This window comes from Lycorma delicatula, chromosome 12, assembly GCF_047948215.1.
Source record: "Lycorma delicatula isolate Av1 chromosome 12, ASM4794821v1, whole genome shotgun sequence".
Taxonomy (NCBI): Eukaryota; Metazoa; Arthropoda; class Insecta; order Hemiptera; family Fulgoridae; genus Lycorma; species Lycorma delicatula.
The window spans coordinates 483,005-505,306 of NC_134466.1; the positions used below are offsets into that span (position 1 = coordinate 483,005).

At 30.3% G+C, this 22,302-nt stretch overlaps 1 protein-coding gene across 2 annotated transcripts in view; it reads right to left on the minus strand.

The window, feature by feature from the left end:
- LOC142332857 (uncharacterized) overlaps positions 1-21,478 on the minus strand; it is a 94,148-nt gene extending 72,670 nt beyond the window's left edge. The window contains exon 1 of one of the 2 annotated variants that reach the window (XM_075379528.1): positions 21,340-21,478. The gene's annotated coding sequence lies outside the window, so the exon portion shown is untranslated. Of the gene's footprint in view, positions 1-21,241 lie in introns of both variants that reach the window. The other variant, XM_075379529.1, reaches the window with a different exon arrangement.
- Positions 21,479-22,302: the final 824 nt, after the last annotated feature.

Sequence of the window (22,302 nt, forward strand, 5' to 3'; positions counted from 1 at the left end):
AGAGGTAATTTTTTAATAAGCTTAATTTTCAATGATAAAACAACATTTCATGTTTCAGGACATCAGCATAATGTTTGAATACAGAGTATTGAACCTCCACATGTCACATATAAAATATTAAAGTAATAACCCAAAAGTTAATGCATCATGCGCACTTGGATGAGACAAGAATTATTGGTTACTTTTTCTTTGTTTTGCTGAAAAATCTACAATGGGGCACATTTCCTGAATATGTTAGAAAGATATACTAGGCCCTGAATACTGGAGAATTCCATTTTCAAATTAGATAAAGCTGTATTTGACTGTATTTGAACAGTTACATAAATAAAATATTTCCTGAGCAATAGGTTGCAAGGTTGTAATTTAACCCGACCCAAAAAAACACAGGTGGGTTTTTTAAACAACACAATTAAAAAACCATCCTTTTACAGTTCACCTTCTGACATAACAGTGATACAGGAGGTTCATCATAATTTTATAATATAACAGTATATTTTCTTCGAAAATCTTTAATACTTATCAAATCTTAGTAACCTAGTAACCATAAAAATTAAGCCCTTTCTAAACAATTTACTGAAAACAATTGTATTGAAACTTTTGCTGGGAATGTAAATAATGAAAAGAAAATGTGTTTTTATGATTTTCGCAAACGTTATTTAGAAAATAACTTTAGGCAATCAAAAAACAACTCCAACGATAATAAAATTCAGGTTTTGACATACAGTTCATCTGTAGGATAAAATTACACGATTTGAATTCATTGGACACCTTCCTCAGATGTTACATTCAGAAACATCAACAGGTTCAGGTTCTGTTACATAACATCTGAGGATATCGTCCTTTAAATTTTTTTTTTTTGTCTTCAGTCATTTGACTGGTTTGATGCAGCTCTCCAAGATTCCCTATCTAGTGCTAGTCGTTTCATTTCAGTATACCCTCTACATCCTACATCCCTAACAATTTGTTTTACATATTCCAAATGTGGCCTGCCTACACAATTTTTCCCTTCTACCTGTCCTTCTATTATTAAAGCGACTATTCCAGGATGCCTTAGTATGTGGCCTATAAGTCTGTCTCTTCTTTTAACTACATTTTTCCAAACGCTTCTTTCTTCATCTATTTGCCGCAATACCTCTTCATTTGTCACTTTATCCACCCATCTGATTTTTAACATTCTCCTATAGCACCACATTTCTTTAAAATAAAATTTCAAAATAATATATTTATAATAAAGTATAGTTCTTGTCATACCTCAGATATAATGTACAGAAACCATAGATATTTCTGTACGTAACATTGAGGAAACTGATTTGGTACACCAAAACAGCTGTAATTTTTAAAATAAATTTTGTGAAAATCAAAAAGTATATCTTGTTTTCATTTTCTCTCTGTTACGATGGATTTCCATTGAGTAAAGACTTTATCCAATGATTATAAATAATAAAAATTTAGTCTTTTTCATATGGAGAAATTTGAATTGGCTTTTTCTTCTCCTGAACCGTTTCCAAAATTTTACCATAACAGGCCCACAAGTGGAGAACATCCTTTTAATGGATGCAGCACTTCCAGGATGATAAAGGAGGCTTTTTAAGAAAGCGTCTATATACGACTCTTTTGTAAAAAGACTCCTTTATCGTCCTTTATCATACGCTAAATCATTGTAACATACACCATTTTTTAAATCAAATTCCCCTCAATTTTGTTCCTTTATATTAAAAGCCTTAATAAGTGAAAATAACCTCCAATATTTAATATTAATATTTAATAAAAACCACTTTTTTAGAGTACAATTGCATAAGGGGTGAAATATCAAAGTTGATTTTTATTATTTCTACATTTGCTACCAGACTCACCATAGTTAGAATAAGAACATCGATAAGCGTTTCCTTCTTTTTTTATGAATTTTTGAAAATTAAAATTTTTAAAGTTTTTGAAAATTTGAGTCTTAATGTCTGTGATGGGGTTTGGGATAAAAATCTAATTTTTCTGCGTATTATTTATCTATATAACAACAAACTCAATAAAAATTTCAACTTTGTTATTTCTTCGTTCTGAATTTTCAAACTTTGCACAAATAAAGCATTTATCTTAAACTCATCCGGTAAACTCACATTAATAGATCTAACAATATAGTACTACAAGTTTTCAGGAGATATTATTTGCCCAAAAAAAACAAAGCATGCAGAGGGGTTTTCCCTACTCTGCTTGGAGTAGAAGAGTGGATAACTTGGCCTCTACGGTTTCCAGGGATTTTTATTTGTAGTGTTTTGTAAAGAAACAAAAGTGTTCTATTTTCAAATAAAAAATTTGGATAAAAAAATGGATCATTGAAACAGTTTCACACTAAATATTCTCTATTGTATATGCCAAGAGGTTGAATATTGTCTTAATGTCTTCAGGGCAACAAAAGAAGCACATACCAAAATCTTCTGAACAAGTAAGATTTTTGGAGAATTTCTCTTATTTTGATATACATACTTCACATATCATTCACGTTTTGTTTAAAAACTAACTGTTCGAAACCCAATTAATATTTATGGCTACGCTGAATAAAAATTAAGTAAAGGAAATATAAAATGAATATTTTTAATATACGATACAAAGGGCAAATTAATATACTACTATAAAGAATAAAAAAGAATTAGATAACAATAGATTAAAAAATAAGAAGAAAAACAGACTTATGACTGTAGCTGTTGATGCCCGATCTTTCATTAAAAAAAAAAATAATAAATAAATAAGAAAAACATTGCAATAGAGAATGGTTTTGATTAAAAATTAAACAAGATATTCAGAAACAGTTATTACAGAAAAAAAAAATAAAACTATTTATTAAATGCATTTGATAATAATAATTAAAAAAAAAAAATAACAAACATGAGCATAAATAAAATTATAAATGTATTTGATAAAAGAAAAACTCATACGTACATATAAAACAAATAAATACGTGATACATTAATAATAATAATACTGATAAATGCTGACTTCTCAGATATAAAAGACATGTAATAATTGCAATAATAAACACAGCGATAAAATGAACAGTACATTTAATATTTGATTTAATGAACACTATACAAAGCATTTCAAAGAAATGTTTAAAATAATTCCGTCAAGCAGAGCCACTAAATAAAAAAAAATTAAAAATGGTATTACACGCACATTTCAGAAATAAATTATTCCACTTATTCAATGCAAGCAGAAAAATAATATATATATATCCAGATATATAAAAATTTGAATCGCTGATCACTATTATTTGTTTAAGAAGGGTATACACACTGTTTGATATTTTTAGTAAAACTCTTAATGTCTTCAGGGCAACAAAAGAGCACATACCAAAATCTTCTGAGCAAGTAAGATTTTTGGAGAGTTTCTCTTTTTTTGATATATATAATTCTTGTATCGTTCATGATTTCTTTCAAAACTAACTGTTTGAAACCGATACCGCTTTTCATTGTTTCTTTTTTTCCAAAGAAACAATCAGTTAATTTCAAACTGTGATGGAAGGTACATATGAATTTTATTTAATTAAGGATTAAGGATATATTAGTAAAAATATAAAAGCGCTTTTGAAGTCGAGCCGTTTTAAGAACTAATTAAATTATCTACCTCTTATCGATTAATTATTCATTACATATAAATATAAAAATAAATAGTATATATAAAAATCAAGCAGCGTCTGTAGGTTTGTTACTCTTTTATGCAAAAACTATTCGACTGATAGTGCTGAAATTCTGTATGGAAATAGTTTTTATACCTGGAAAGAACACAGGACTATTGCCATTAGAAAATGTTTCACAGTTTCAAAGGTTCGCAGTAACAACTGCATTATGTTCCTTGCTGATATTTAACTTTACTATGGCCAAACCGTCGGTCAAATTGAATTCAGAGATTGCTTGCAGTATCTGAAATTAAATTTTCTACAAAAAGTCTTTTTGATATCGTTTTCAATTGTTGAGAAAAGTAGCTTTAAAGGTGCGACAGTGTACAACATACATTCCTTTAGACTTGCTCTTTGCTTTCAAGCATCTCTAGCTTCCATTTGAAGTTGCTTTTTTGATGGTAAAAAATAAGTCACAAGGGCAGATGCTTCAACAACTGACTGATCTCTACTTTTTGGATGGGCAATCATATATGACTTACTCCAGGAAATCCTTTTAGAATAATCTTTATACATACACTCCAGAGAGAAAAGCTGTAAATAAATGTTATATACAAATCTATTCTTTAGACTATGTTGTTCACAAAAAAGTTAAAATCTTAAAAAAAATAAAATAAAAATTGAGAAACAAAGCACCACAAAGACCCTTGTGTTTGTCGGGTAATGTCAAGAACCATGAAAAAATACACTTTTTTACCCGCATGAAAGATGGATAACCGGCTATAACTTCTATTTTTAAGATGGGGCTGGCTATTCTTGAACTTCAGATAGCTTAACGTTTCGAGTCTTGCGCTGAACAACGGTTGCTCTGAAGAAATTACAGTACAATGACAGTTTTTATAAAACGAATAGTCTTTAACATGTTGAGTGCCACGTCTCCAATTGGCGCTACTAGGCAGTTATATCAGGGCCTGTCGGCACCACCTGGTGGCCTATACATAAATCATATGGAATGCATTCTACTTATGTTGGCCTTTCAGTTCGATTTCACCTTTATGTAGCGTGTTAATTGAATACTTAGGTGTTATAAAATTATTTGAGGTCCCAAGGTTCTCTGTTATTTTTGTAACAGCTGAAATCCTGGATCCACCTCACTCAAAATGACAACAATTTAATGTTAAAAAGAAATTATCCGCAAAAGAACTAAAACATATTTTGGAAAATGAGAGTATTTACACTAGATATGAATATTTAGATGACAGCGATGTCGAATCGGGATGACAGCGATGAAGAAGAAAATTGTACCGACACTCAACTGTGCAAACTATACACAGAGAAACTGAAACCGATGATGATGGTATTCAAATAACTGAAAATAACATCGATACAAATATACATCTACCAAAAATCACTCGATATACAACAAATACGAAAGTGGAAAGGAATGTGAATGAATGCGAGTAATATTGTGAATTATGTTAAATTAAAAAAAAAATTGATATTGAAAATCCCAGTTCCAACTGATGGTAAGCCAATTAATTATTTTCAACTACTAGCTGATAAGTTTTTTAACTTGCCTGTGAAAGAAATTAATAATTATGCAGAACTCTCAGAACAAAAAATTAATCACCCTATTCCTCATTTATCATGGAAACCTGTAACAAAAGATGAATTTTGTATGTTTCTGGGATTTGTTTTACACATGGGGAAAATTAAACTGAATAGAATAAAAGATTATTTTGGTGTACCCATCATTTAATGTAATGGCTTTCCGTAATTATATGGGGCTGGAAAAAATGTATGGTAATTATGAGGCTCTATATTTTTGTAATAATGAGCAAGCAGCAAGTAATGCTATGGGTATGCATAAGATAAACCTTTATTTTTTAAATGAAAAAATGGCTAATTTGTACTATCCTAAAAAGGAATTATGTATAGACGAGTCTATAGTTTTGTGGCATAGGCACCTAAATTTTTGACAGTATATTAAGAATAAAAAACATAAATACAGGATTAAAAATATATTAGATAAACCAATAATAATTTTCATAGAAAAGTAATTAATTATATAGTACATAAAATAAAATCAATTATTATGACAACCATTAAATCCGGTTGGCGCCAAATGGCACGTGTGGTCCTACAGAACATGTATTTATTTAGGAGGCAAACAGCGCCAAGAGGTGTTGTACACATATATGGATTTATAAGTGATAGCGTAAAAATTTTAGTAAATCCCCCATTTTATCCAAACTATTATTATTACTAAAAGAAATTAAAAGTCGGGTTCCAGAAAAATTTTATTTAAAAAAAATAATAATTAATCAGTATTAGTTTGTAAGCATGAGAATAATGAACATAGCATGGGGGTCCAGAGGATGGAGCCGAACAAAGCAAGCTCTGATCGGCTAGTAAAAAATATATTTAATAATTATACATGTACCCCGTGCTTTAAAGTTATTTGCTGGCAATAAATAAATCAAATTTAATGCAGATATAACTACTATAAATACATGTATTTGCCTCACACAGTAATATCCTGCTATAAGATACTCTCTCGATGAATTTTCTGAATATCTGTTCAATATATACATAAGTATGTACTCAAATTTTTCATAAATGCTTTCTGAATGGTGAATTATTTTTTATGTCTACTATCTTCATGTATTTAATCTTAACAGTATTTAATGTATTTTTATTTAAATGATAAATATGGCTTTTAATCACATCAATTCTTTTATTTTATAATTAATTATGTAGTATATTGTGATGCTTCTCTCATCAAAGTTTTACCCATAATTTCCCTTGATCTATCCAGGCAAATGTTGGAGAAATTCATTTTTTATATTGTATTGCCAATCAACCTGTTCCTGAGATTATTTATATAATGTGTTATTATGTACTCATCAAAAAAAAATTTATTTGTTAAATAAGAAATAAAATTATTACACGATTGAAATTTAAAATATTTAGAAAATGAAGTGGTTTTCTAAACAAATTTTCTGCAATTAAGGATTTTCTTTTACGGAAACAATATAATTTAATCAAAAGTTTTTTAAATAATACTGATTTAAGTATAGAATAAAACCCTAAATTTTACGCATCCAGTTCAGCGTATATATAAATGTATGTTCAAATAATTCTCATTAGTACCTTCGAAATTGTGTTTTTTTTTTTAATATTTAGTATATTCATGTCGTGTTTATATTTTTAATAATAAATAAGAACTTAAATCACATAAATTTTCTATTTTATAATTGTCTATTTTGTTGTGCTGCTCTGATTAAAATTTTACCGTGGTTTTCCTAGATGCATCCAGGCAAATACTAGCCCAATACCTTTTGTTACCTGTGTGTAGAATATCTATTACATTCTTGATGTGATCTACGTAATGTATTATTACACATCGAACAGAATGAAAGATTTACTTATTTAACCAATGATTCCAAAATATCTAACATTTAAAAAAAAATAAATCTAACTACCCAATGTGAAATTTGTGTGAATGAACATTAAAGAAATCAAGCGCTGAAATTCATAATTGTCATTACCTTCCAGGATTGTAATCTTTCTCTTTCAATTAGCGTTAATTTCTCAATTTACATGATGTGTTTCCAGTCTGATAGGATATTCAAATTTTAATTATTATTTTTTAATATTTACTTTCCCGTCTATATAGCAGCTATAGCTATACAGAAGGGAAAGTGTGGTGATCGGTCAAAATTGGGCAATCCAGTTTCCACCGAATCTTGATGAATTGACCCCTAAGGACCCCATAAAATTGAAAAAATGGCATTGAAATTTTCACGACAAAATGCGTGTACTTGTGTGTACGTATGTTGGCATATAAATTACCTTATACCACTAGAACTATTTCACAATTTTCAACAAATTTAACTATAATATTTCTATAGTAAGGGCATTGATGCTATTAAATTTTCAATTCAAAAGGTCAAAGGGTGGAGAATACATGGAGGAAAACGAAATCATCTCCAGATTTTGCATGAATAAGATTATAAATATTTTTTTTATTATTTTGTGAATATTAATAAAATAAACAAATTTTGTAAAAAAAACTTTTTGCCAAATTTAACCCTCACCCCTAAAAATGGTTTTCGATGTTAGCTTACAAATCACCTTATGTCTCCAGAACTACTTGACCGATTTTGACCAAACTTGGTCAGATTACTTCTACATATGGGTAATTGATACTACTAATTTTCAATTCAAAAGGTCTGGGGAGGGGAATTCCCAAAGAAATTGTATCCAGATTTTGCATAATTAAGGTTATACATATTTTTTGTAATAATTTTGTGAATATTAATAAACAACTGTTGAAAAAAAATTTTGCTATATTTCACGCACCCCTAAAAATGATTTTAATTTAGAAGAGTTATTGAAGGGGTGATTTTCATTGCACTCTCTTAAAAAATATTTTTGTGAGCAATTATAAAAAAAACATCTTTTGTGTAAAAATTTTTTTCTAATTTGCACCCTCACTCCAAAAAATAGTAATAATTTTGAAATGTTGTACAATGGGTCTATTTTGTTGCAGATTCTTCTATTAGCATCTCATTGGATCCACAAATTTGTTCCCCATCAAAGTGGGGTCTCTACCACCTCACATCCCACTTAGTGGCTGGACTACTGCTGTAGTCGACTGCTATGTGTTGTGAAGTCACAGGAAGGGGGGAAATTAAATATATGAATAATATTTAAAAAGTAAAAATTTATTTAAAGTGGATACTAGTACTGCCACACCCGCACAAATGAAATACCGTATGCGCACACACTTTAGTTAGAATCATTGAATTAAATAAACAAAAAATGTTATATTTAAATAAAATGATAAATAATTTAAATTAAGTTGAGTGTGTGCATGTGTGTGTAAGCCTTGCATCAGAAAAAAACTGCATGATGGGAAAAATTTGATATAAGCATCCTTAATTCTAATAAAAAATTTTTAGAGAATCTTTCCTTTAGCAATTTTACTTTCAGCCACCTGATTCTATTCTCAGCTAAGGTCTCTGTTCTTAACTTAAAAACATAAAACTATAAGTACTGTTTTCAATTCATAATATACCAGTGACCTTTACATCACTGAAATTTTTGCATGGGAACTGCAATGATAATACAGGTTTTACGTGGTTTGAGTGTAGCATTCATTAGAAATCAAATAAAATGACAAAATTATTATAAGATACAGAACATTCGGAAAATCATTGTGCAATATGCTTTAGAATTATGTGGTGTATTCTGTTCTTTCTGCATCAGATTGGTCGCCCTGTGGGTTTGTTGAGCGTTGCTTAGTAATAAACCATCAGTTGTTGAGTTGTGATTGAACATGCTTAGTTTCATTTTGTGTTGTTTCATTCATCTGAATCAACAGTTGCAAGAAACGTGATGGTTCTTTTGGTATAGGAACACATTTTTCTCGTATGCATCTTCCATAAAATTACAAGTATAATGATTTAATGAAGCACATATTTTTTGAAAAGTTTCCAAATACTCCTGTAACTCAGTACAATGCAGTTTGAACTCTTTATCAAAAAATTTCAGCCTCTGTTGATGGGACTGATCAAAGTGGAAGACTACTTGAACTAAATGAACAGAGGCTGCTAGGTATATCAGATGCTACAGCTGAAAGTCTATCAAAGTCAATGCATAAGTTAGCACAGCAGCAAGACATCAGACTTGCTACCGCATATAAAGCTGTGGGAAGAGACATGAAACTTTTCCCCTACAAAGTAACGTGTGTTCAAGAACTGAAACCTACAGATTATGCCAAAAGACTAAATTACTGTCAATGGTTTAAACGTTTTATTAACCAAAAAGTCTGTAGGTATCATCAACATTAAGGTTTTTTACTGATGTATAGTGTCATTTGGAAGGATATATTTAATTTATAAATACACAACTGTGGTCGACAACTAACCCTCGTGAATTACTCGAATGAGCTTTACACAAAATGAAAATTGGAGTCTAGGTCGGTGCAAGTAGAACATACTTTGTGAGTTCAATCTTTTTTGAAAATACAGTCAATAGTGACTGTTTTAACAAACATTATTTGTCACTTAACTAAAGTCTAAATCAATCACGATTAGTCCCAACAAGATGGTGCCAGAGCGCACACGGCTATCAGGTCAATGACTTTTTTATGAAATGTCTTTGGTGAACATATTATTTTGAGTGATTTGTTAACCAAATCACTTGATGCGTGATTTGGTTACAATGATAATACAGGCTGCATGATCGCCTGATCTGACTATCCCAGATTACTTTCTATTGGGGGCAACAAAACAAGCAGTATATTGCAACAGACTACACATAACTGACAAACTGAAAACTGCAATAATGGCAAATGTACGTGAGATTCCAGTACATCTGATTAAAGGTCACATCTGGTCAAAGGTGATATAAGGTGGTCAGTGGTCACCATTATAATGTATAATAAATATACATTATAAATGTAAGCTGCAAAAAATAAACTTTTCCTCCAGGTGTTAGTCACTCAAGAAGTATGGCCTAAGAAAAAACATAAAACTGGTAAAAGAAGTTTTACTTAAGATAAACTATCATTCAAACACAGAACTGTAAAACACATAGTATTTCTTACTTGGGAAATGCAAAAACACTGAGAAAGAAATATCACAACACGAGAAGACCTAGAATGTTGATACAAGACTATTGAACAGGGCAGACTAAAATTTTAATAATTTACATGAAATGTGAATTGGTTGAATAATAAAGGAGATTTTAAAAATATATAAAATAATAATTTTCAATTGAATAAAGAATCTGAGGAAAACTGACGAGAGAAAGATGGTTAGGTTAAGTAAAAAAAGTTCTTCAAAGAACAGTGGAAACATCAAATTAAGTGAAAGTCTACAGGGTTCCAAAAAGTCCCACACCATAGGAGAAATGCTAATATTTTTGTGGTTGCAAGTAATGATGCTGTCCCAAGAGTAATGCGTGGAAATCATCCTGCTGTACAGCAATGAAGATTATTCACATCATGATATTAGTAACGAGTTTAATCGATATCATCTAGAATGCCAACCAATATCACACAGCACTGTGGGAAAATTACATTACAAGTTTAATGGATGGATAGTGTTGGCAATTTGCCCTGATCAGGAAGGGTGTAGCCTGTTGATTCAGTACAAGAAGCTGTGACTGCCAAGGTTAACAGCAGTCCAAAAAAATCGTACCAACCCGGCAACATATAATTCAACATTCCTCAATCCACCACCCACGATATCCTTATGAAAGGAAACGTTTTACTCGTTCAAGCTTCAATTCTGGCAATAATTATTGGAAGATAATCCGATTTAGAATGGAAATGTGTGGGTGGTTTTTGAGCAGAATTGAGGAGAACGTGTATTTCCTATTTCTGTAATGTTTTTTGATAAGGCTAATTGTTACATGAAAGGTGAGTTAACAAACAAAATGTGCACTATTGGTCGCAAGAGAACACCCATCAGTAAAATCACTCCACACAGTGGAAGTCTGGTCTTGTAACAGTGTGGCTTTTGGAATGACTGTATCATAGGTCTGTACTTTCCTGAAGGAATTGTGGACAGCCAAAAGTAACTGCAAATGTTTAGAAATTGGCTGATGCCCACATTGGTCATCATTTGAGAGGATCTTGAACAGTTCATGCAAGCTCATCACACTATGAAAGAAACTAGAGTTGCACAACAATGGCTGGATCAAACCTATCCTGAACACTGGATCGGTTACAGAGGGCTTGTTGAATGGCTCCACAGTAACCCGATGTGAATCCAATGAACTTTTCATTCTGGGGTAAATCACAAATGTAAAATGTGAAGATTCACAATGAGACCCATCTACACACCAGGAATGAGCAAAAATGCCACGGCAAGGGCAATCATTATGGCTGCAGGACGGTAAACAATCTGAAATTCCACCTACCACCTACAGACCAGTCTGGAACTTCAGGGAATGCACATTAAGCAAATTCTGTGATTTCACCTATGGTGCAGTACTTTTCAGACATAATGTATAATCTACACTCAAACCCAATAAAAACTGGATAAAGCGAAAAATTATGATTTCTATATAATTAACAAAGGGATATTTTATAAATTAATGAAAGTTTTGTAAAGTATAATTAATATCTGCAAAAAACATGTATCAATAATTAAATAGTATTGATCTGAAAGTTAATTTGAACAAAATATGACTGTCACACTGGACTATCCATTGGACATAGGATATTGAGAATTGTCCTTAGAGTCTTGGTTTTCTTATTGTTTTTTAATGATCTGGCTAAAAATTTTGTACCATTAACTGTTACTCTCTTCACATAAGAAACAAATGCATCTATACACAAAGATAATTATTTAAAAGGTCTTGAAAATTCTACATTAGCAGTTCAAAAAAATATTAATTGGATGGATTGTAACCTAATCGTAGGTAGGTACCTACGAGTATAAACAAAATCTCAAATTCGAGACGGATTATGCTTCTCGGGTAAATATAACATCGTTAATAGAGTGTATTGAATTCTCATCAGTGATAACTAGATTATTTCTATTGACTATAATGCCAAAAATATAGGTTGTGATATATTCTCCTTATATCAAATTGATTTCGTTTGAAAAAAATCAGACTATACTATTTTATTTTGAAGCGCCTTAATAAAACGCCAAACTTGAAATCACTGTTAAATATTTCTTATGCTTATTTTCTCATTTACGTATATCATCTTTTGGGGAAAGATGAAAAAAGTCACAAATTTTCAAGATACAAAATGAGCTGTCAAGTAACTGTTTGACGGCCAAGTATAAATCATATAGATTGATATTTAGAAAATTAAAAACATTACCTTATCCTTCTGTTTATATTTATGAATGTGATTTCTGCTAATAAAAATAATCAGTTGTTCTAAAAAAATGGCAGTATCCAATTCTATCAAACCATATAACCCAACTGTTTTTTTTTATAACTCAACACAATACTTCACGTTATAAAAAAAAGGCCTTATTATGCTATAATTAATCATTGAATCGTTTGAAAATTCTTCTACCAATTTATTCAAAATAAAATTAAAAGATTTTTCTTTTACAGAAACAATATTATTATTTTACACACAAATTTTTAATTACACTAAAAAAAAGAATTTCAGCATCCTGTTCGTTATGTTCTCAAAATAACTCCCATTAATGCCTTTTAAATTATGAATAATTTTATTCATTTAGTAGTACCTTCACATACTTATCTAAATATTACTTAATGTGTTTATATTTTAAATAATTAATGTAGACTTTCATCACTTTTATTTTATAATTATTAATTTATTTTTTTGTGATTACTCTGATCAAAGTTTTACAATGGTTTCCCTTGATCCATCCAGGTAAAAAAATGGACAGTTCCTATTTTTTATTTGTGAGGTACCTTATTTATTAATTCCTGACATGATTTATGTAATTCATTTATATGTACTGACAGAATTAAGGATTCTAGAAGTTGAAGTTAGCAAATTTTTTAGTACTTTGCAAAAAAAGAAAAAAACACACATCGACTAACACCTATTAGCATACGCTGAGTATCTTATGTGCAAATTCTATAACAAAAATTAAGTTCCGCTAATTTGATCGTAAATCACCCATATTTATTTAGAATTTAACCACCACCCATCTAGTATACTAATTTAGTTATATTCATACAGTTTCTTACATCATTACCTGAGCACACTATTTTAAGTGAACACTTTTTTTAATTTTTTTGATATGGTTTCTTTGGTCCAGCTTTTCTGACAAAGTTAATTATGATTCTTACCCAGCTAACAACAGGTCTGTGCTCAATTATAGTCGCCCTATTCTTTTTGAGAACGATTAGAAATTACATATAGCGTGAAAAAATGACAAACTTGACTAGGATTTGATAAAAGAACCTTCTGGATCAAAGGCAGAGATGCTACCACTTTGCCGTAAAGGTCAGCTAATTAATAAAAATAATAAAAGTATGTTTATTTTCTGTTTCTTTTCCCTCTAAATTTATAAATAAAAATACTGTCAACAAAATAAAATACTACATACTTCACTGATACGATATATAAATCATTGAAGTCAAACATTTTCTCACCAGAATAAATTATAATAATCGAATAATATACTCGTGGAGATTTTAATATGGTTTTTATACCTTATTTCATTTTAAGCATTTTACGGAAGTTAAATAACGTTCAAACAAATATTATTTGTTAATATTCCCTTTACCTCTCTTAATATAATAATGTAATCCATGAATATTGTTTTGGAACGTCTAAATTAAAAAATTTACATTGTAAATATAATTTTTTTGATTGTGGTGGAAGATGTTCAAAAGTCTTACGGTCAAATTATTATGCACTTGAAATAAAAACTACCTTCATTTCTTTAGTAAGAACTCTGCCCACAACAATGACAAATTCATGCTTTCACTTTCTCCAACACCTTTTATAAATCCTCCACCACCACAATTGCCTAAGTACCTTGAAAGTTTAAAAAAAAAAACAATAGTTTTGTAAACCAGAATTTACATAAACTTTATCTAAATAAAACCTAAATAATCAGTAAAGGAACACTAATCTTTAATATAAATCATTTATATACCATTACTTACTAACCCTCTTGGTTTTTTTAGCAAATAACAAGATGTTTAAAATAAGTGTAAATGTAACCAACAACATAAATTGTTTGTTTCAGTAGATGCAATATACTAGCTATGCTTGATAAGTACATGCAAAGATGGCAAATGTAGTATATTAATTTTCCACATCTCTACTATGAGTGTACATCAAATTTCAATCAGATAAATTCATAATTTTGTTGTTGGTAGCTGTTTAAGAGTTTGCTTTTTTATAGATCAAGTGTTACCGTAATTCAAATAGTATTACAAAAATCGCTACTAATACTTAACATGTTGCACTCAAATAACAATAACACGAAAACTAAACGAGATATCAACAATCTAAGAATATGCGGTTACAGCAGATGTTATGCGGAACACAATGCTGCCAACCGCACGTGACTAAATATCTCCATTAGTGTGCAATTAAAAAAGTTTGGTTATTTTCTTAACAGACCTTGTACTTTATGGTTACCAAGGTCCTCACCCCTCCTCAGGAGACTACTTCTTAAGAGGAAAATGACATAAACCATTAAAATCTTGAGCGAGAGATCCATGGTGACTAAATCTATCTCCCCGCTCCAAACCAATTATAACCAAAATTTAACATCAATTACCCCTACTTAGATATCATCATAAAAATCAGTTAATCCAGTCTAAAGATATAAAACAAACCGATAATTGATGAAAAAAAATCCTAAATCTAAATAAAATTTGTCAAATATACATTAAAAATGACACCCTAATGTAATAGAATAATCTAATTAATACAAGAATGCAATTTTGAATCCAGAAATGACAAAAAAGAAGCTATTAGCTCCTACCTATTTACGAGAATTTCAGTAAGACCAAGTGATCTGTATCTCCCTGTCCCTTTGACCAACTGTTGCTGAAATTAAATGGCACAAATGTCCCATAAAACAGAAATCATTATGCCAAATTTTCAAATTGGTCCACCCATTCCAGATATTAAAAAAAACACACAGGCCGACATAGATACATACTTCTTAACTCGTATAATTCCAAAATGCTAAAATTAGATTTTTAGATAAAAGGGAATGATCAAACATGAAGATATGCAAATTCCTGACATGCAAAATTTCACCCTTCATACTTTTCCCTTACATACAGGATGTTCAACTTAAAAGAAGTCCAATCACTTAGTTTGGTCTGTGAATAATAGTTTATTGGTAAACATTTACATAAAAATTTACAGGTGTTGAAAATGATGTCCATTCACTTCTACGCACTTGTCAACACATTTGAACATGTTCCTGGCTACTCTTGTTAGCTGTACCCTATCTATTTCCTGGATGGAATTGGTAATGTTTGTCTTCAATTCCTGCATGGTGTGTAGATTAACCGTAAACTATTTCTTTTAGGTAACCCCAGAGAAAGAAGTCTGGACTAGTCAGATCAGGGAATCTTTGTTACAATCCTTTAAAAATTATCCTTCCACCGAAAAATACTGTAGCATCTCCATAGCAGAGTGAGATAATTGATGGGTGTCCTGTTGCAACCAGCAGTCATGCCCATGCTCTTGCAGTACGACTGAACTGTGCATAGATGGTAGCATCCACTGTTAAAAAAAAAAATGGTCCTATTACTTGTTACCACACATTTTATGCCTATTTTTTGTAGGCGTAGGGGAGATTCAAAGAAAATGTGCGGGTTTTCAGTACTCCAAGTCCAGTAGTTCTGATTATTAACATACCCACAAAAGTGAAACCATGCTTCAGCTGTGAAAAACACTTGATCTAAAACTCCAATGTTGCTGCTAATAAAGTTCTTGAACTACTAACACAGCAAACCTTTTAGCATAATCAACATTCATTAGCTTATGGAAAACCTGCGTTCGATATGGATAACATTTCAGCATTATCCTCCTCATTTCAGTGTGGGCTGAACCTAATGAAATGTTCTTTTCCTGTCTGCAAAAATTTATGAGGAGAACTTGCAACTGCTGTTTTAATGTCCTGAACGACCTGATCGCTGTACAATCATTAAAACTGACCTGTCACGCACGTTTGTGGTCTAACACAAACCTGTTTCCCAAATTTTTTTAACCTTTTCCCATCACAATGATCTGCGGTTGATTAGCGCTCCACGAAAATATGTTGATATCTGATTGCCTCCCTACATAGTCTTATGCTACCCTGTTGTGAAAAAAATTTCAAAGAATTACAGTATGTTAAAGAGATTTAACAGATTCTGACAAAAAAACCGTTACGATTGGATATTTTTTATGCCTGTAACAACAATAAAATTGAAACAGTACAAAAATTACGATAATTTAATTGCAGAATTTGTTTTGCGCATTTCTACCGCGTTTTTTTTATTAGCGAATTTTTTTTTTTGCTTTGTGTTTATGAAACATAGTTTGCTGATTTAAAAAATAATACTTTCAAGCAAATCGGTTGAAACTGGGCAAAATATGATGAAAAACCCGTGTCATAAATCACAGATTAGTAACATATGTTAGTATAAGTGAAAGTAGATTCGGAAAACTACGTTTTATAAAAATTCCCACCACTCAAAAGGCTATTCAGATTGACAAAAAACCATTTTTACTGTATACTCTTATTCATTACGAATCAATATGTTACATGTTTACCAATATCATTTGTCAGAAAAGATATTTATAGACCTCAAATAAAAGTGACGTATTTATGACCACAAATTCCTTTTTTTTTTGCCGTATATCATAATTTATTATGTGTTTCAATACATCGATATGTTGCTAGTAAGATAAGCTATTTTTATAAATAATAAATAAATCAGTAATCCTCATAGCAATTATAATACACAAGTCACAGACACACACACAAACACATTTCTGATAAAAAAATGGTCATATTCTTTCTAGTCTAAATAAAACATTTTACATCGTATAAACATCATTCATATTGTGTAATAAAACCGATTCCTTTGTGAACATAAAACAAAATAACAAAGTTAGATGCCATATAAAATGATTCTGTAATAGCGTTTTAAAACTGACGCCATACATAGCCAGTTCCAAGGCTACATGATCTGAAAAGATTAACTAACTTCTGAATAACACGTTTCAATGGTGCTTCCTTTTTAAATTTCTCCCTTTCACCGACATACCTTCAATCATGAATACATGTTCTTTAACAGTTAACCGCATTTTAATAAACAACATACGATTACACAACCTTGTTCAAAAGCCTATGCTCATCATAGACTGGTAAAACTCAAATGTGCAGGCAATAAACAATCCTCCCCACTCCACCATCAGTTGTATCGACATCTTTCACATAATTTTATCTCGCACACGCAATTTAACAAAAATATGCAAACTACTGAGTGATGAGGCCTCTTTCAAGTTGAACACCCAGTAGTACACTACATAGCTGAGAAAATAAAAATGAAAGCATGTATTTATAACCAATGATTCAATGCAAAATGAATTCTGCAACAAAATAAAACCCCTTACCACCTAAGTTTCTAGCTTTAGTGCAATTTTTTACTGACTGTACATTCCAAATCAGTTGTTCCATTACTAAAAAAGTAATACTTGTTGCAGTGTAAAATTTAAACATATAATTTTTCTATAAATAAATCTTTTAACTTAATTATTGGACAAAAGGGACTCGACTACCCTAATTTCTAGACCTGAGATCATGGGTCACTAAAGTTTTAATTCTGAAAATTATAAATGTAATAAATATAAAAAATATTTTTAAAATAATAAAACTGTTCTAAGTCTAAAAAAAGGGGGTTCAGGATTAAGATACGCATTTCCGTAAGTTTTTTTTTTGACAAGTTAAGATCTACACAACGGTAATTAAGTTCCTTTCCATGAACATATAGATTGGTTAACACAATATATGAGTATAGTCAGGTGATAGTGAAGATTAATCAGTTGATTTTATCTATGCAACAAAGTGCCGGGTTTGTTAGTAATTGATGTTATTTCACATGTGCTATTTAAAATTTGATTTGTGCATTAAGTTAAAATGGCAGACACAATTTAAAAAAAAGATGGCAAATTTTGAGTGCATAAGTATTAGTGTACAAAAACAACCGAAAATTACAGACCCATAACAGACAAATTCTTTAATATTTTGGATAGTAAGATTAATCAGTAGTAACCCTCCAAAAGCGATTTAAAAAAAAGTTTTTTCTTCTTCACTAAATCAGTCCTTGATTTGAAATGATTTAGATCTTCTTCCAGTCAACTGAATACTTATGATATTGTTGAAATTTTTTTTTTTATGATCTCCTCTTAAAGTCAACCAGGAAAAGTCTTCAGAGCTAAATATTCCCTATTCAACATTTCAGGAAATAATAAAAACCGATCTTGGATTTAAACCCTTCAAGCCTCCTCATGTTAGTAAGCTTTATAACTGGAACATGAACAATTAACAAGTGGGACATACTGCAAAGCTCTTCTAAGGCGTTTTTCCAATGTTTGAGTACATAAGTCTTCTTCTCTGATGAGTGTATTTACCAAGTAATAAATCTTGCTTGGAACATGCATGTTTAAAAAAAACCAATTTTTATCACGAAATCACAAATTAGCAACCACATGTAATCATGCGGGCATGATATCTATAACACATATGACAGGATCATACTTTTTTGAAATGTTAATAGCACTTCATATCTTAATATGAATGAAAACTATTTTATTCCTTGGGTTTAAAATTAAATGCTGTTTTACAGCAAGATTAAGCTCCAGTACATTAAGCACAATCAGTAAGGGACTTTTTAAACAAACATTCTGTAAGGTGATGGATCAGTAAGAGCTTTAAAATCTAGTAGCCGCTTAGAAACCCAAACTTAATAAGAGACAACTTGCTTTATGTTAAAATCAAACAAAATAAATGTTCCATTTGTGACTAAAGAAACTTAATGAACTAAAAACTGCTGTCATAGACTGTTTTTTCAACTCTGATCCTTCAAAATGGAAGAGAATATCTAAATGCAATAGGCATCTGGTAAAACTGTGGGTAGACAGTGTAGGAGTGTATAAAGATGCAATTTTGTCAATTTTATTTATAAAAATATTAATTACACTAATGACAAACAAAATGAGTTTTTGATTATTTAAATAATAAATAATTACAATAATTACTGAATTTATTTAATAAATACTCAAAAAATTACGGTGTTAATTAGTCAAGGTTAGCGAGCAAAGCAAGCGTAGGTTAAGTTTGGTTAAATTATATTTATAATCCGATTGACTACCTTGTTTTTAAATAAAGCTGTAGCTGAGGTGGTGTTAATACATAAGTACCTAGGTTAGTATAGAGTGCTTGGTGTATTTTCAAAACAGGAGAATGTTTCAATACATATCACCTACTGCTTGAAATTCATTCAACAAATCACTACATATATCAACATGACTATGTCTAGAATTCATGTTGTTCAGTGCTTTGTTACTCAATGGCAAAGACAATGTAATAGACAGGATTCCAAAGAGATACAATCATTCATCACTAAAAAAGCACAGCTGACTAAATTATTATATTTGGAGTCATATGTATATACAGTTGACTCTGTAAAACCAGACAAAATTCTTAACAAAAAATAACAGGGTTTGTTTTTATTTGTCATACCACCTCACCATCAAGTCAATATATTTATAATATCAAATATTTACTTATTTCCAAGGCGGATAAGGGCATAAGTCATATGAAAAGAATAAGGGGAGCTCAAAATTTAACAAAAAAAAATATAGGTGAACAGTTTTAACATTAAGTGGAGCAAGTGATAAAGGAGAATCCTCGTACTGACAATATGGGGATTAGGAAAAACCTTCAGTCTGGATCATCTGGATGAACTTTGATTGACATTACATACAACACCATCAACTGGTCTCGTCTGTTCCAAAGAGATGATTCTCTGGAATCAACAAGAAGGCTATCATCAGATTCAAAAGGAGGGCGCCTGCAACAAGATGAAGAAATGTTATGCACAGTAACCAGCATCTTTAATGCAGTAGACTGGGCAGAAGAGGCTATATCGCCATAGTCTAATCGGGATCAGAACAAAGCATGTTCACTCAAAATGTCAGTACATAATATAACCCCTGTAAAATACAGTGTCACAGAGTGATCCATTCACTGAGTGACTGGATCGAGTTCAATTCATTTATCTTAATGTACGCCTATAACAAAAATTACCATTTCAAATTTCATAATTTTAGGTTAACTGCTTCTGAGGTAAAAGACAACTAAATGCATACAAACACATACACAGTAAGTGTTTTAACAAGGATTTAATTTAATACTTTTGGTCTCAAAAATTTCTGAACACCAAGAAATATAAAAGTCTGGTAAATCAATTTTTACTAATTGCAATATGACCATCTGTTATACATTATGTGAAAAAGTTACTCATTCAATCTCCAATAATGCTCATCCACAACGAAATTAAGTTACAAAATGTATTATCCAGTCTAGATTATATTATGCATCACTAAACCAATTAATGTTAACAAACCAAATTTTATAAATTATGAATAAATATCATTAACAGCATACATTTTAATATTTTTAAAAAATCAATCGCAACATAAATACTGATTGCAGTGGAGAATTTTACCCGACAGAAAAATTTACATTTTTGTACAAGCTAATAAATAAATAATCATATTAATCTGATCGCTGATACGATACATAAAACATTTGCTTTAAGGAAACTTATTACTATCTTGGTTATAAATCTTGGAAAATAACAGTAGCATACTGCTATTACAATTTGGATAAAAAATATATAAAGACAAATAGTTTAATCAAATAATTGTATTAAAACGGTTTTCCGGTAAAATTAACGTCATTAAACGCACAACAGTAAACTATATAGATTTGGGAACATTGGCAAAAGGTACAATAAGCTTTAAATTTGTCAAATCAAAAACGCTACGCTCGTGTGCATTACCAGAGTGAAGTTACGATCAAGATATAAAATAAAACATATAATCAACTAAATGAAAACAATTTACTTAATTTACATGAGGTTACTGACCAACATTTACATTATTGATTACTTAGACGACCACTATTTTAACTTAATAACATTATAACAAATTTAACAACACATTAAAATAAAACCAATTATCTCACCAGAAAATTAAACTAAAAACATTTATTTCAAGAAACAACATCAATATGTCACAACTACTATCGGTAAACACTGTAGCTCACACCGAAGCCATTTCCTTCTCACGTCTCACCAAGTCTCCCTGGCATTCATATGCTAGACTCGGCAACTTAATCTTTTGCTTCATATCTCTCTCCGCGCACTACAAACTACTCGTACTAAATTATATTCTTTTGGAAAGAAAATTGTTGAAGCAGTATATATCAATGTTACAAATATTTATGAAGTAACGTAAGTTTCTACGCCACCTTGGTCATAAAACATGTTAAACAGAATAGATTTAAGACATTTACTTAAAAATTGTTAATAAGCGGTTATCTTTAAAAACTTTCAGTTTTAATTGAATTAAAATCTAATTCAATTAAATAAAACAATTTACGTGCACTCTATTAGTTCTCATAATTCATATCGGTATTATTAGAATTTTAACAAATATATTCTACTGTTTTTAAAAAAAGAGTCTTTTCTTTGTTTACCCACTGTTATAATAACGATAAGGAATATAAGAATAGTAATTGTATCCCTGTACGTTGAATCCGGTTTATAATTCCTTATAAATAAATTTGAGCGGAAATATTTACATTATTGTATAATAATAAAAATCAGCCAGTATTGAAAAAAATTTCTATAATTATTGTGTCCAATTCAATTGTTTACGTTCAGATTGGTTTGGAGCTGTAGTAAACACCTGTATCTAGAATTTGATAGTTCACTGGAAATGCAATAAAGGGAACGTATTATATTCAACTTGGTTTATTTACACGTTTTACTACACAATCGATATATAAGGATTATCGATAGATACATAATCGCAATATAAAAATTAATATATAGTAATTTTGTTCAGCTCTTCATCCTTATAAAATCAGTGTAAAAAAACAATGTAAGTTAAATTTTTTACTAAATAAAAAATATTACAGGTTCTA